We start from the raw sequence: 15,739 nt of genomic DNA, 5'->3' as shown, positions 1-15,739 counted from the left end.
CCTCAGTCGCTGGTAGAATCCGTCAGTGGGTGTCTCCTAAATTTCCTCCAGCATAAGAATTCCTTAACGGACAACCTCCTCCTCGCCTCTCTGCGCGGAAGCCTTCTGCGCAGAGTGGGCGTGCCAAGCGGTGGTCCTCCACTCTCCTCACTGACTTCACTGGAAGAGTCTTGGAGCCTCCCCTCCGAAGTGCTCTCTGCCTCTCCCTTCTTCCTGGTTTCACCTGGACTTCTTTCCCCAGAGGATGTTCTCTCTCTTCCCTTACTAGTTCCCTCTCCGGCAGAATGTGGGAGCCTAACCTCTCCACTCTGCTCCGATGTCAGTTGCCTGACAATCGCCTATGGGTGTGGACCCAATAATTAGGTGGATGAAGGTGATCTCAGGGTGTCCCCCTCCTGAGTCAAAATGTGAGGTCAATTGTTTTGTTTCCTTGTACAATGCTTAGAGATTATCAAAATGATGCAGTCTACAAAGTATTCAAAACAACAACAACAAATTCCTCTTCAGTGTGACTAGGATCCTGCAAAGCCTCATGCCACTTTGTTTCTGAGCTTCACTGTGCTGCATAACACTATGCTCGGTGCTATTTTTCTAGAAAAAGAAGTGCCAGAACTCACAATGAAGTCACATTCTCTTAGAATGGCAATGGCACCAACCTGAGAGGTTTGGGAACCTTTCGGTTCCGGCTGAAAAAGAGCCCCATCTATGTTTGCCAAACTAAAATCTCTCTGTTCATCTAGATCCCTGGACTTTGCAAGAAGACAATGTGGTGCATTGGTTAGCGTGTTGGACTAGGTTCCTGGAAGACCAAGCTTCAAACCATGAAGCTCATTGGGTGACCCTGAGCCAGTCATTGCCTCTCAGGCTTACCTACCTCACAGGGTTGTTGTGGGGATTAAATGAGGAGTGGCAGAACCATGTACACCATCTTCAGCTCCTTGGAGAAAAAGGTGGGATAGAAATGCAATAAATAAAGAAAATAAAACAATCAGTACCCACGGATGGCCTTTTGGTGGTATCCACTGTGAGTCCTTCTCAGAATAGAACCACCAAAATGAATGAACATGAGCAATTGGGTCCATCACCTTCAGTGGATACACTTTGAGTAGAACATAATTAGGCAGAAACCCTATTATCAATGAATTAGACTAATCCACTTTTCTGTTTGTTTGTTTGTTTGTTTTAGATTTTTTTTATTTTCAATGCAGAATCATAACACAAATTACGAACATAGAATCCAAAATAATACTGTACAAACAAAAATCCCCGGAACATATAGAAAACAAAACAAAACAAAAAACAGAAAAGGGAAAGGGAAAGGGGAAAAAAAAACAAAGGAAACTAAACTAAACTAAACAAAAACGAAAAAGCACACATCTACAGAAAAAAAACATATCATTACATACATAAACACAAATTGACTTCCTTCCTTTGTTCTAAGACCTCAGAAAATTTACTCTTACTGTATTGTTGTGTCTAATTAGATTACATCCACCTTGGTACTTTTTATTTTTTTTACACCATTTTTCTTTTTCTTTAACCCTGTAAAGCATCATTCATTACATACCAATATACTAACTCCAGAACAATGTTTTTTCATATACTCTCTGGCACAACCCCATTCTTTTAATAATTTCTGGTCCGATTGTCCCCTTATGTAAGCTGTGAGTCTTGCCAGATTTATGTATTCACATAATTTAACTTGCCAATCTTTCACTGATGGAAATTTTCTGCCTTTCCAGTTTTTAGCTATAAGCATCCTGGCAGCTGTTGTTGCATAAAGGAATACTTTCCTTTGATTTTCGGGGATCTCATTTGTAATTAAACCTAAAAGGAATGCCTCCGGTTTTTTACTGAAAGATAATTTAAACATCTTTTTGAGTTCTTCATAGATTTCATTCCAGAATTGTTTAATAGGTCGGCATTCCCACCACATGTGAAACATTGTTCCTATTTCTTTTTTACATCTCCAACAGGTATTCGACTTTAATTTGTAAATTTTTGCCAATTTTACCGGAGTTAAGTACCATTGGTACACCATTTTCATAAAATTTTCTCTTATTGTTTTATCCGTGGCTTTTTACCTTGCCATATAAACTTTGTTAGGTCCGTTTTCCATTTTTTAAAACAATCATCTTTACCTATTATGGGAATCATTTGAAAAAGGAACAGAAGTTTTGGTAAGATATTCATTTTAATGGCCGAAATTCTACCCCAGAGTGTTAATTTCAATCTTGTCCAAGTTTCCATTTCTCTTTTTGTTTCTTCCCAATTTTTTTTATAATTATCTTCAAACAAATTTATATTTTTCATTGTTATTTGTATACCTAAATATTTCACTTTTTTACAATTTGTAATCCAAATTTTTCTACCAGTTCCTTTTTCTCTTGATCTCCCATGTTTTTTACCATTAATTTCGTTTTTTCTTTATTCAAAGCAAAACCTGATACCCTTCCAAAGTTTCCCATTTTTTCTAGAGCCTTTGCTAAGCTTTCCTTTGGGTTTTCCACCATTAAAACTAAATCATCTGCAAATGCCCTTATTTTGTATATTTTCTCTCCTAGGGATATTCCATTTATTTCTTGATCCAATCTGATTTCTTGATTTAATATTTCCAAAACCAAAATGAATAATAAAGGTGAAAGTGGGCACCCTTGTCTGGTGCCTTTCTGTATTTTAAAATAATCAGTCACATCATTATTTATTATTATATTTGCTTCTTGTTGTTCATAAATAGCTTTTAGCCCTCTTGTAATTTGGTCTCCCATGTCCATCTGGTCTAATAATAGTTTTAGAAATTTCTATGATACTTTGTCAAACGCCTTTTCCGCGTCCACAAAAACAAAGGCTACCTTCTTACTTGGTTTCATATCTAAATACTCGATCATATCAATCACTGTTCTTATATTATCACTCATTTTCCTGCCCGGCAAGAACCCTGCCTGCTCTTTATTTATACAATCCTGCAAAACTGTCTTTAATCTTGTTGCCGATATTTGTGCATAAATCTTGTAATCGTTATTTAATAATGATATTGGTCTATAATTAGTTATAAACTCTTTGTTTCGTCCTTGTTTTGGGATTACTACTATGTGCGCCTGTTTCCAGGTGTTGAGAATCTTCCCGTCTTCTAATATTCTATTTAAGAGTGTCTTCATAGGTGATAATAGTGGTTCCTCTAATTTTTTGTAATGTATTGCGGTAAGACCATCTGGGCCTGGGGATTTTCCCAGTTTCATCTTAATTATCGCTTGATGAAGCTCTGTCGTGGTTATTGGGGAGTTTAGCTCTTGAATCTTTTCTTTCTTAATTTTAGGTATATCCTTTCCACATAAATACTCTTTTATTTCAACCTCTGTCTCATTTCCTGCTTTATATAGCTTATTATAATATTTTGTAAAACACTTTTTAATTTCCTCAGGGTTATCTAAAGTTCTCTCCTCTTCCACTATTTTATCAATCAGTTTTTCCCTTTGTCTCTTTTTCAGTTGCCAGGCTAGCATCTTTCCGGGTTTATTTGCAAATTCGAACGACCTTTGTTTCATCCATTTGATATTGTCCTCAATTTCGCTATTTAATATTGCTGAAGCCTGGGTTTGTAATATTTTTAGTTTTTGGTTTATTAATTCATTTTTTGGTTGTTTTGCTAATAATTTTTCATTTATTCCTATTTCTTTCCTTATTTGTTCTAGTTTTTGCTCTCTGTTTCTTTTCCTTATTGCACTTTGTTGTATGTAAAAGCCTCTTATAAAAGCTTTACTTGCATCCCATATTGTCCTGAAGTCTGTATCCTGTTCTTTATTTAATTCAAAAAATTCTCTCAATAGTTCTTGCAATTTTTTCACAATCTTTTTGTCATTTAATAGTCTTTCATTAAGTCTCCATCTTTTATTAGTTTTCTTGTGTTCCTTTAATTCTAATGTGACTGGGTTGTGATCTGTAATAATTTTGGTCTGTATTTCTGCTTTTTAAATTTTAGTTGTTAAGTTATTTGATACCCATATGCTGTCAATTCTGTCGGCTGATTTTTTAACTTCCGAGAAATGTGTATACTGTCTTTCTCCTGGGTTTTTATATCTCCATGTATCAATCAAATTTAAGTTTTCTACCATCTGAAAGAAGGTGTCTGGGAGTCTGCCTTTTTTATTTTCTTTCTCTCTCTGTTCTATCTAATTCTATTGATGTGACACCATTTAGGTCTCCCATCAAAATAATTTCCTCTTCTATAAATTCCACTAAAATAGCTTCTACTTTTCTGAAAAATTCTGTTTTGTTACCATTCGGTGCATAAACTCCTACTATAATTAAATGTTCTTTACCTTTTGTTATTTTTACCCCTAGTAATCGACCCTCATCATCTTTAAAGATTTTTTTTGCATCTAGTTTAGGGAGAAAAAGGTGGGATAGAAATGCAATAAATAAAGAAAATAAAACAATCAGTAGCCATGGATGGCCTTTTGGTGGTATCCACTGTGAGTCCTTCTCAGAATAGAACCACCAAAATGAATGAACATGAGAAATTGGGTCCATCACCTTCAGTGGATACACTTTGAGTAGAACATAATTAGGCAGAAACCCTATTATCAATGAATTAGACTAATCCACTTTTCATGCCGTCCAAGCTGGTGACTATCAGTACCTTTTGTGGGACTGAGGGCCATAGTTGAACTATACAGTTTATTTCCTTTGTCCTGAATCTTCTGCCATTCAGCTTCATTGGACAGCCCTGACTCCGTTCTAGCATTATGAGAGAAGACTGTCCATAAAAATGGAAAGCTGAATGTCTGTATGTCATGATGAGGACATTGTCTCAATGTTCTGAACATAGTAGTAAATAATCTGTGGACACAAGAAGAGCCTGGCTGCTGGATCAGGTTCCTAAATTATTAGCATAGGGACACAATAATGGCCATGCTACATCTGAGCTTCAGCAATCAGCTCAGACCTCTTTACATGCTGAGCTTCTGAGGGAGACTGAGGGAAGAACCATAGGCCTGATTCCCTAGCTCCTCCCAAGGTGAGCTAAGCCTGGCAGGACAGCTTACTCAATGGTCTTAACCCCTTTATGCCTTAAGTAGACTTAAGCATATTGGTTATATGAGGCTGGTTAGCCCACAGAACTTCGCAGCCAAGAGGGAGTGTAAGGAAGGGGACTATCTTTCAGATATTTGGAGCCTGACTCCTTTAGGGCTTTAAACACAAATAGAAGTACACTGAATTGAGCCTGGAATCAAAGGGGCAACCGATGCATCTGGTTTATATGTGATGAAAATGGAACTCCTGCTAGTAATCTGGCTGATATATTATGAATCAACGGAAGTTTCTGAGTTGTCTTCAAGGGCAGCCCCATTTTGCAGAGGTCCACCTGGAAGTTACCAGAACATGGAGCACAGAGGTCAAGTCATCTGTGTCCAAAAGGGGCCATAGCTGGTGAACCAGTTGGAGCTGGAAAAAAGCACTCCTTGCCAAGGCCACCTGAGCCTCCAATGACAATCACAGCTCAGTGGGGCAGCCCTAGTGAATAAACCTCTTCTGCTTGAAACTCAACTGACGTGACATTAATCCAAGGTAAAAACAGACACAGAGAAATTTTGGATGACCTTTATTTTTTTGAGTGGGCCATTGCAATTGATGCCTCAGTGCTGGGTTCCTTCTGCATGGAGAGAAATTAGTGGTGATGGGCTGATGTTTGAAGACCTTGTGCTGAACCTCTGAGCATCTTTGGGAGGAGGGAGCAGTCGGAGGTTAGATCAAAATGAACTGGAGCATCGCAGGGTCTGGTTGCAGAAGTGGAGGTGCCTTGAGGAGGGCCAGCAGCAGGCAGGAAGGACATGTTGCTATGACTTAGCCACTGGGTGAAGGCTGACATGGCTTGTCACCATTTTTTATAGATTTAACTATATATCGCCAAAGAAGGATTACCAGAACTGCATGCCTCTTTGCCCTTGGGGCACGTTTCCTGATTGTATGAATCACATTGTTCGATGCCCCCTGTTGGTAGCAAAGAGAAGATAGTTGATATCACGACCCAGCATCTGCAGACACCCTTCCTCGCCTTACAAGTGTGGAGTGGAACCTTTGTCCCTCTGGTCAAGAGTGGAAGAGACTATCCTCTTCCACTGCAAACTGTACTCAGTGTTAGAGCATCTACCTTGCAGGCCAAAAGGCCCAAATTCAATCTACAATGGCATTCCCAGGTGTACTTGCCAGGTCTCCTGTCCTAAACCTTGGAGATGTTTTGTTCCTCAGAGTGGACAATACTGAGCTATATGGACTGTCTCAGTATAAGACAACTTCGTCTGTTTCTCTTTAAACCACCCCTTTATGAGAACCACAAAGACTAGGATTGTACTTGAGTTTGAGGGAAGGAATGTAGGCCTAGGTCGCTCATACCTACGGGACCGCCTCTCCTGGTATGCCCCACGGAGGACCTTACGTTCCACAAATAACAACATTTTGGAGGTCCCGAGCCTCAAGGAGATTAGACTGGCCTTGACAAGGACCAGGGCCTTTTTGGCCAGGGCCCCGGCCTGGTGGAACACTGTGTCACAAAACACCAGGGCCTTGCAGGATTTGACTTCTCTCTGCAGGGCCTGCAAGACGGAGCTGTTCTGCCAGGCCTTTGGTCAGGGTTCAGTCTGACTCCTCCTCCCCTTTCATAAGAACTTGCATGAAAGTGGCCTCCCAATTTTTCTCACAGACCCATATAAGTTCAGCAGAAACAGTTGGGCCTGGTGAGCATTTAAGGTCCCCAACCCTAATCTGTGGGTTGCCATCTGATTGGATTTTATTTTGATCCTGATCTGATTTTAGGATGTATTTCAATTGTTTGCCTGATTTAAGTTAATGTGTTATACGTTTGATGTAAGCCGCTCTGAGCCTGGATTTGGCCAGGGAGGGCGGGGTATAAATAATAATAATAATAATAATAATAATAATAATAATAATAATAATAACAATAATAATAACAACAACAATAATAATAATAAATCTCAGTGTTAGAACATCTGCTTTGCATGCAGAAGGTCCAAGGTACCAAAGACTGTGGTTTAAACGACTGAGCCTATTGGGCTTGCCAATCAGAAGGTTGGCATTTCAAATTCCTGTGACGGGATGAACTCCCGATGCTCTGTCCTGGCTCCTCCCAACCTAGCAGTTCGAAAGCACACCAGTGCAAGTAGATAAATAGGTACCACTGCAGAGGGAAGGTAAATGGCATTTCTGTGTGCTCTGGTTTCCATCACAGTGTTCCGTTGCACCAGAAGCAGTTTAGTCATGCTGGCCACATGACCCAGAAAGCTCTCTGTGGACAAATGCCAGTTCCCTTGGGCTGAAAAACGAGATGAGCCCCACAACCCCATAGTTGCCTTTGACTGGGCCTAACCATCCAGGGGTCCTTTACCTTTACCCTAATCCCTGGCATCTGCAGGTGGGGATAGAAAAGAGCCCTGACTGAACCCCTGGAGAGCTACAACCAGTCAATTCATAGATAACATTGAAGAACCAATTGTTTGACTTGGCAGAGGGCAGCTTTCTATGAGTTGTTGAGATTTAGTTGTTATTGCCATTACCATAATTATTATTAATTATATTTATATCCTGCCCTTCCTCTGGGGCACCAAGCAAAACAAGAGATAAATGAATTAACTCATCTAACAACATCTGAAAACAATTTCAGTTCAGATGCCACTGGTAGCAAGTGCTAGTCCTACTCAGAGAAGACCCTACTCAGAGTAGATTCCTTGCAGTTAATGGACCTAAGATAGCCATGCCTCTTAACTTCAATGAGTCTACTCTGAGGAAGACAAGCATTGGATACCACCCTGTGTCTTAGGAGATCTGAGAGGAGTCCCACTAGACAGCAAGCAAAGGCCCATCTGGTGCAGTATCCTGTTCCCAGTGTGGCCATCCAGAAGTCCACAAGAAGCCCACAAGCAGGACCTGAGCACATTGGAGGCCCCTTGGATGGCCATGTTCAGTTTGAAACAGCAAATGACAACTCCTTGGCAACAGGATGGAGACCCCTTGTTAATATCAGTTCCTGGGAATCCCAAGTGTCAGGGAGAGTGGCTGTTACCTTCAGGGCCTGCTTGTGGGCTTCTCCTTCAGTTGACTACTGTGAGAAGAGGATGCTGGACTTGATGGACCCCTGACCTGATTTCAGGGCTCTCCTTATATTCTTCTACTTACCGTATTGCTTTGGGCTGAATCCTCAGCCTGGACCTCATCCAGAGCTATAATGGACCAGATCAGCAGCACAGCAACAAAGAGGGTGATGGAGAACTTCATGATGGCTTCACGCTGGTCAATGGAGTGGAAGAGCTTCTCCTTTGGTCTCTTCTGTCCCAGGTGACGGCACCAGCTCTTTATATACCCTTTCCTTCATGAGCAAGGAAGAATCTGGGTTTGTGCCCGGCCACTCAGCTGGTTTATTGTTTTTAATCAGGAGTGGCTTGGGTTGTAAGGTATTGTTGGCTAGGGAGCAGGAACAAAGTTATTTGGAACACCATTTACCACTGGTCTTGGCAGACATCTGTTTTCCACGTGGCCAGTTTCAGAGTTTGCTGGGGCCCTAATGGGTTATGAGGCTGTCATGGCTCAGATATTCCCTGGCCAAGTAGGGGAAGAAAAACTGTACTGAACAGGGGGTTCCCTTCTATTTCCCCATCCCACAACATTTCCCCTGCCACTAGGGTGATAATAAACTAAGAAATGCTCTGCTGGATCAGGCCAGTGGCCCATGCAGCTCAGCATCCCATCTTCACAGGGGCCAAGCCAGACCTGAGCACAAGAGCATTCTCTCTTCCTGAAAACCCAACAACTTATGTTTGGATGGGGGCTCAATTTTGTTGATGTAGATCAGCAAGTTAAGTAGAGGAGAATCTTTGGAGTTGGTTTTCAGGATGGTTCAGAAAAGGGCAGCCAAAATGTGGAAGGGAATAAAGTGACTCCCCTACAAGCAAAGGTTGCCTCATTTGAGACTTTTGGGTCCATAGAAAAAGTGAGTAAGAGGTGATGTCAGGGACTGGACAGTGAAGGAGGAATGGTGGAGACCGCCTCCCCCTCCTCCTGAACTTTCCAGAGAAGAGGAAGTCAGTGGTCTGTGGGAGGGCATAGCTCAGAGGCAGAGGAGGAGAGAAGCTGGGAAATAATGGGAGAGGAGCAGGAAGAAGAAGAAGCACCAGGGGAGAGACAGCTGACAGACTCAGTATCTTTAGTAAGCATGCCAGACACCACCACCCCCAGAACCTGGAGGTCATTGAAAGTAGGAGAGCAGAGAGCTCAGAGGTAGAAGGCACAGATCAGCCACCGTAGGAATGACGTATAAGGGGAGAGATGGAGGGGTGGGGCTTAACTTGGAGAAACGCCATTATCTAAGAAAGATGGCATTGCTATCTCTCTCTCTGTGAATACAGTGGTAGCTCGGGTTACATACGCTCCAGGTTACATACGCTTCAGGTTACACACTCCGCTAACCCAAAACTAGTGCTTCAGGATGAGAACAGAAATCGTGCTCCGGCGGTGTGGCAGCAGAAGGAGGCCCCATTAGCTAAAGTGGTGCTTCAGGTTAAGAACAGTTTCAGTTTAAGAACGGATCTCCGGAATGAATTAAGTACTTAACCTGAGGTACCACTGTATTGTATAAAAGACTTGGTAAGAACTTTCCTTGTTTATCTACTACTTGGCTGCCTACTGTGGGAGGGATTGGATTCCCTGAAGCCTGACTGGTGACAATGATAGAAGCTTATAAAATTCCACATGGCATGGAGAAAGTGAACAGAAGAAAGCTTTTCTCCCTCTCTGATAATACTAGAACTCATGGGCCTCCACTGAAGCTGCATGTCAGAAGATTCAGGATGAGTAATAGGAAGAACTGCTTCATGCAGTGGATAGTTAAATTATGGCACTCACTCCCACAGGAGGCAGTGATAGCCACTGACCTAGGTAAAGGTAAAGGGACCCCTGACCATTAGGTCCAGTCATGGCCGACTCTGGGGTTGCGGCGCTCATCTCACTTTATTGGCCGAGGGAGCCGGCATACAGCTTCCGCGTCATGTGGCCAGCATGACTAAGCCGCTTCTGGCGAACCAGAGCAGCACACGGAAATGCCGTTTACCTTCCCGCCGGAGCGGTACCATTTATCTACTTGCACTTTGACGTGCTTTTGAACTGCTAGGTTAGCAGGAGCAGGGACTGAGCAATGGGAGCTCACCCTGTCGCGGGGATTCAAACCAACGACCTTCTGATCAGGAAACCCTAGGCTGAGTGGTTTAACCCACACCACCACCCGCATCCCCGTTTGTATAAGGTGCTCCAACATCAAATAAAAATCATTTCCCCATCAGAGAAGAGGCAATAGTTTTGGGGGCGGCAGGATTTTTCACATGATATATTACGGCTGTAATCTCTTTTTTTACAATGTTAACATTACAAATATTTCTTTGAGAGGTGGCTAACAACTTCCTTAAGCATCTCATCTGACTCCAAGTTTCAGAGATTACCTGGTGAGTCTTTTATTCCATTAGTCAGGAAGCCTAAAATTCTGTTCCAGTCCAAAAATGAATACTTAAGAGGTATATTTAAGAGGTACATTTCAACATGAAGGAGTACAGCAACTCTGTTGAGATATCTAAGGCTTATCACCTTGTTGCTGTTCCAATCTCCAGGTTGCGCAATGGCTTTTGCAGAGAAAGTACTGTACCTTTTGAGAATGTTTTGAACAGGTACATTAATTTTTCAAGAGTACAACAGCTCTGTTGCAGGAACAGTATGCAAGTTGTTTAATGAGCTTGGTAGGTTACTGGTGGGGAGTGACCTACACAATGAAACATGCTGTTAACCAAGCCTAACTTATATTGTCCATGTCATAAATATAGGGGTTGCTCGTGCGTAAGTTGCCGCCACTCCTGGCTAGGTTGCCTTGTTAAACCTTTTCTGTCTGGACAGCCCTTCCCTTCGTGGCTGCTTCAGTCGCTAGCAGAATCCGTCAGTGGGCGTTTCTTAAACCTTTTCCAGCATAAAAGCTGTTTGACTCCAAGTCTCCTCCTACTCTCCCTGCGCGGAAGTCTTCTGCGCAGGGAGGGTGTGGGTAGCGGAGGACCCGTGCTCTCCCCGCTGGTCTCCGGCGTGGAGTCCTGGAGCCCCCTCGCCGATTCCCCCATCTGCCCCCCTTTATCCCTGGTGTTACACTGATTTCCTTCCCCAGCTGATGAGCTGCCTCTCCCCCTGCTGGGCCCTTCTCCAGCATCGCTTGGGAGAAAGTGAACAGAGGAAAGCTTTTCTCCCTCTCTGATAATACTAGAACTCATGGGCCTCCACTGAAGCTTAATTTTAATTAAGGTATGCAAGGGCTCTAGGGAGCTTCTCATTTGGGCTGAATAATTCATTAGAGGAATTTTAAGTAAAGTGCACAAGGGTTCTGGGGAGCTTTTCATTTTGTGGGATTAATTGGCCAATCTTAATTAAAGTGCAAAAGGGGCTCCAGGGAGCTTTTCATCTTTGGTTCTCAGTTCATTTGGTTTATTGCAATTCAAAGTGCTTCTCGGCCCCAGGGTGCTTCTCCTCTTTGGCTAAGGTCATATAGATTTTGCTGAATATTTCATTTGTCTCATCTTAATTCCTAATTGTTTTGGCCTTTATCAACACACCTCTGCACCATTGGATCTCTGGGTTCTTATTCATTTTCCTCTGTAAGTTTTGCTCATAGCTGTCTACTTCTCGGAGGTACTCTTGTACTCATATTTATAGACCCAGGTCGGTGCTAAAGACTAGGCTTTTGCATCTAGATACCTTGGTTAGAGGTTTGGGTAGGCATCTTTGTTTTCCTTTAAAACTTGCTAGTGCAGACACTGCTGAACTATTTTGGTAATACTTCCGACTTACGTATTCAGGACAGGACCCGCCCTACTACTAGGCAATCCAAACCAGCCAGTGTAGACTTTACTGAACTATCTTATAAGGGTATTTGTCTCTAATTATGTCTGCTCAAGAGAACCAACAGACGCCCGCCGGATCTGGGTTGGCGCAGGGAAATCAGGAAGGGACCTAGGCCTTGGTAATGCCTTGTAACCTGCAGGCATTTGCCCAGTTCTTTTGAGGCGTTTTATAGACAATGCAAGTCTGCAGGCCAGTTGGCCTTGCCTCCTGTGCCGCCCTCGCAAGAATGCATCCCTGATACCCCCCTTTGCTATTTGGATCACCCCAGCACTTCAGCTGCCAGCGCGGCCACACTGAGGTTGAGCAATGATTCAGCAAACCATCCCAACACACGGTCACAATCGTCCAGTGCAGGCAAGTCAAAAGGGGGTCAGAAGGGTGGTAAGGCTGACAAGGCAAACGCTAGAGGCCCTAATACTACTAACCCCCACAAGGATGTAGGCATCCGTAGTCTTTTGCAGGATGCACCACCACAAGCTGCTGCAGCAGAAGGCGCGTCAGGTTCCTCTTCTGACAAGGAGGCGCAGGAGCACCAGGGCGACCAGGTGACCAGCGTTCCAACACCGGTCCCAGGCGAGGGCCAAGCTGGAAAGAGGAAGGAAAAAAGGAAGCATACCTCTAAGAAGAGCAAGAGAAGCAGACGGTTGGAGTCTGAGGAGGGATCAGGTACCTCATCATCAGATACTGATAGCGACACACCTATGGAGGAGTACTGGGGTTGGGGGGAAGACAGCTCAGGGCTCCCTTTATAGGTGTATGAAAGAAGGGCTAATTCATACCATGAGTCCTTCAATGGTCCCCTGGAATGGAAGGACGGTGCTTTAGTCCAGGATGTAAAAACATCCACAAATTTATCTACTGATTTTATCCTGGGGAATCATTTGTCTCAAAGAAAGAGGACCAAAATACTTAACGGTGATTTCATTGACATATTTACTTTGTTGCCCCTACCTAAGATGACCGGGAAGGGGGAAAAGAAGTGTAGCTACGGCAAGTGGCATTATAGAACACCACGAGCCGAGCATAACTTTGAAAATTGGCTGGACGGGTTCCAGGTGTTCATGGGTTTGGTCAGCGCAGCTTATCCTAAACGTGTGATGCATCTAATAGCTTACTTAGCACATGTCAGGAGGGCACGGGAATTAGCAGGGGAGACTGCTGCTCTAAATTATGATGAGGATTTTCATAGAAACGCTTCTCTGTTATCATCTACACGTTGGGATTGGAGGGACCAAAATTATTGGATGGAGCACGTCGGTCCCTACGTAGAGAAGAAGTCCCAGGATTCATCCAAATTTGGAAAGGCCAACTCAAAGCAGAGGTGGCAGTGCTGGGAATTCAACAAAGGGGTTTGTACGAGGCCTATCTGTAAGTATAGCCACGAGTGTGAAAAATGTCTCGGCAACCACCCAGCCACTGCTTGCATCAAAGGAAGGCAGCCCTTTTGGGGCGGGAGAGGCTTCTCCAACTAGGGTACTAGAGGCTCCCATGGTGCTTCCTTCGGACCACAGCGTAACCAATAATAACTTGGAACTCGGCCTGGCCTTTTCTCCCATTAAGCTGACCCCTTTAAAAACTCTTTTAGCCCTCTACCCCAACAGGACAGCAGCACTATATCTTTGGGAAAGTTTTAGTTTAGGCTTTAGGATTCCACTCGCCTTTCCCCCCAGTTCAGGTGACCCACCAAATCAGAAATCAGTCAGAGAAATGCCCGAAGTTGCGCACAATAAAATTTTCAATGAGATAAGAGCAGGGAGGGTCGCCGGTCCCTTTCTGGTCCCTCCCATAGAGGGTTCCCCCATTAGGCATTGTCCCCCAAAAAGCGCCCGGTGAGTTTCGCATGATTCACAACCTGTCCTACCCGAAAGGAGGGTCTGTCAATGAGGCGATACCTCAAGAACTCTGCTCTGTGAGATATGCCTCCTTTGACCAAGCAGTCAAACTTATTCGCAAATTTAGAAAAGGCGCGTTGCTGGCAAAATGCGATATCGAGTCTGCGTTTCGACTCTTGCCAGTCCACCCAGAGGATTTCCGGTGGCTGGGCTTTAAATTCGAGGGGGCATACTTCGTAGACAAGGCAATGCCCATGGGCTTCTCAGTAGCCTGCGCAGCCTTTGAGGCATTCAGTACCTTCTTGGACTGGACACTTTGTTATAGAACAGGCTCGGAGGGTGTGTCGCACTTCTTGGACGACTTTATCCTCATGGCTGATAATAGACAAAAGTGCTCGGCCCTTCTGGAAGCCTTCACGACTTTAGCAGCTGAGCTGGGGGTGCCATTGGCCGCAGACAAAACAGAGGGCCCAGCTACAATTATGGTTTACTTGGGTATTGAATTGGATACTGTCGCCCAAACCTCAAAGCTTCCCAGAGAAAAATTAATTGCACTCAGAGACCTTATTTGGCAACTTCTTCCCCTAAGGAAAGTAACCCTCAAGCAGATTCAGTCACTGCTTGGGCATTTAAACTTCGCTTGCCGTGTGGTTTCCCCTGGCCGCCCATTTTGCGGCCGCCTCGCGAGGCTATCAGCTGTCATGCGATCACCTCATCACAGGGTTCGCCTATCAAAAGAGGTAAAATCCGATCTGGAAGTCTGGTTGAAGTTTTTGGAAAGTTATAATGGAATTTCCCTGTGGCAGGATAACATGTCGCTGCAGGTTGAAGAGTTTGGATTTGGATTTGATATCCCGCCTTTCACTCCCTTTAAGGAGTCTCAAAGCGGCTAACATTCTCCTTTCCCTTCCTCCCCCACAACAAACACTCTGTGAGGTGAGTGGGGCTGAGAGACTTCAAAGAAGTGTGACTGGCCCAAGGTCACCCAGCAGCTGCATGTGGAGGAGCGGAGACTCAAACCCGGTTCCCCAGATTACGAGACTACCGCTCTTAACCACTACACCACACTGGCACACTTTCAGGTGCATTCAGATGCTTCAGGCTCTCTAGGGTTCGGTGTTTACTTCAGGGGACAATGGTGTGCACAGCACTGGCCCGCAGCCTGGAAGGGGGGGGGGTCCAATAACCAGAGATTTAACCTTCTTGGAATTCTTCCCGATCGTAGTGGCAGTGCACTTGTGGTCTAAAGAATTTAGTAACCATAGGGTATGCTTTCACACCGATAACCAGGCAGTAGTATCAGTCCTATCCAAGCAGGCCGCCCGGTCACCAAGGGTGGGGGCCCTTCTACGCTCCTTTGTCCTCTTGTGCTTAGAGCTCAATGTCCATTTTTCTGCCAAATTTGTGCCTGGTGTTAACAATGACATTGTGGATGCCCTATCTCGTTTTCAGATGGACCGCTTCCGCTCGTTAGCACCGGGCGCGCACCAGCTTCCACAGCCGTTCCCGGAGCACCTATGAAGCCTTGGGAACTAGAAGTGATGCAGGGAATATTAGCCTCGGTGGCGCCTTCCACTTTAAGATCTTACAAGAAAGCTTCATTGGATTTCCTAAAATTTCGCAGTAAATCCTACACCACTAGAATCAATTCCTTTCCTGTCAAGTCTGAGGTTCTTTCCTACTTAGTACATCTGAGACGCATGGGCCGCGACCCAAAAACCCTTAACATACAGACGGTGGCAATATCATTCTTTTGCAAGGCAGTTTATTCTTCTGACCCATGTGGCGACTTCATGGTGCAAAAGGCCTTGGAGGGCTGGCATAGATTGCAGCCCCCCAGCTGCGATAACAGAAGGCCAATATCGTTTGACATCCTTTACCAGATCCATAAAAAATTGAGAACTGTTTACTGGTCTAAGTACGAGGCCCGCTTATTCTCAGCAGCGTATTCCATTGCCTTTTTTGGCGCA

General features: G+C 44.1%; 1 long non-coding RNA gene across 2 annotated transcripts in view; it reads right to left on the bottom strand.

The window, feature by feature from the left end:
- Window positions 1-5,925: 5,925 nt before the first annotated feature.
- LOC308592078 overlaps window positions 5,926-15,739 on the bottom strand; it is a 49,042-nt gene continuing 39,228 nt past the window's right edge. For both annotated transcript variants that reach the window (XR_014010352.1, XR_014010353.1), the window contains one exon: window positions 5,926-5,991. This is a non-coding gene — a long non-coding RNA (uncharacterized lncRNA). The remainder of the gene's footprint in view (window positions 5,992-15,739) is intronic.

This window comes from Podarcis bocagei (assembly GCF_964188305.1).
Source record: "Podarcis bocagei genome assembly, chromosome: 7".
Taxonomy (NCBI): Eukaryota; Metazoa; Chordata; class Lepidosauria; order Squamata; family Lacertidae; genus Podarcis; species Podarcis bocagei.
The sequence above is the reverse complement of the archived record's forward strand: the minus strand, read 5'-3'. Positions and strand labels throughout refer to the sequence as shown.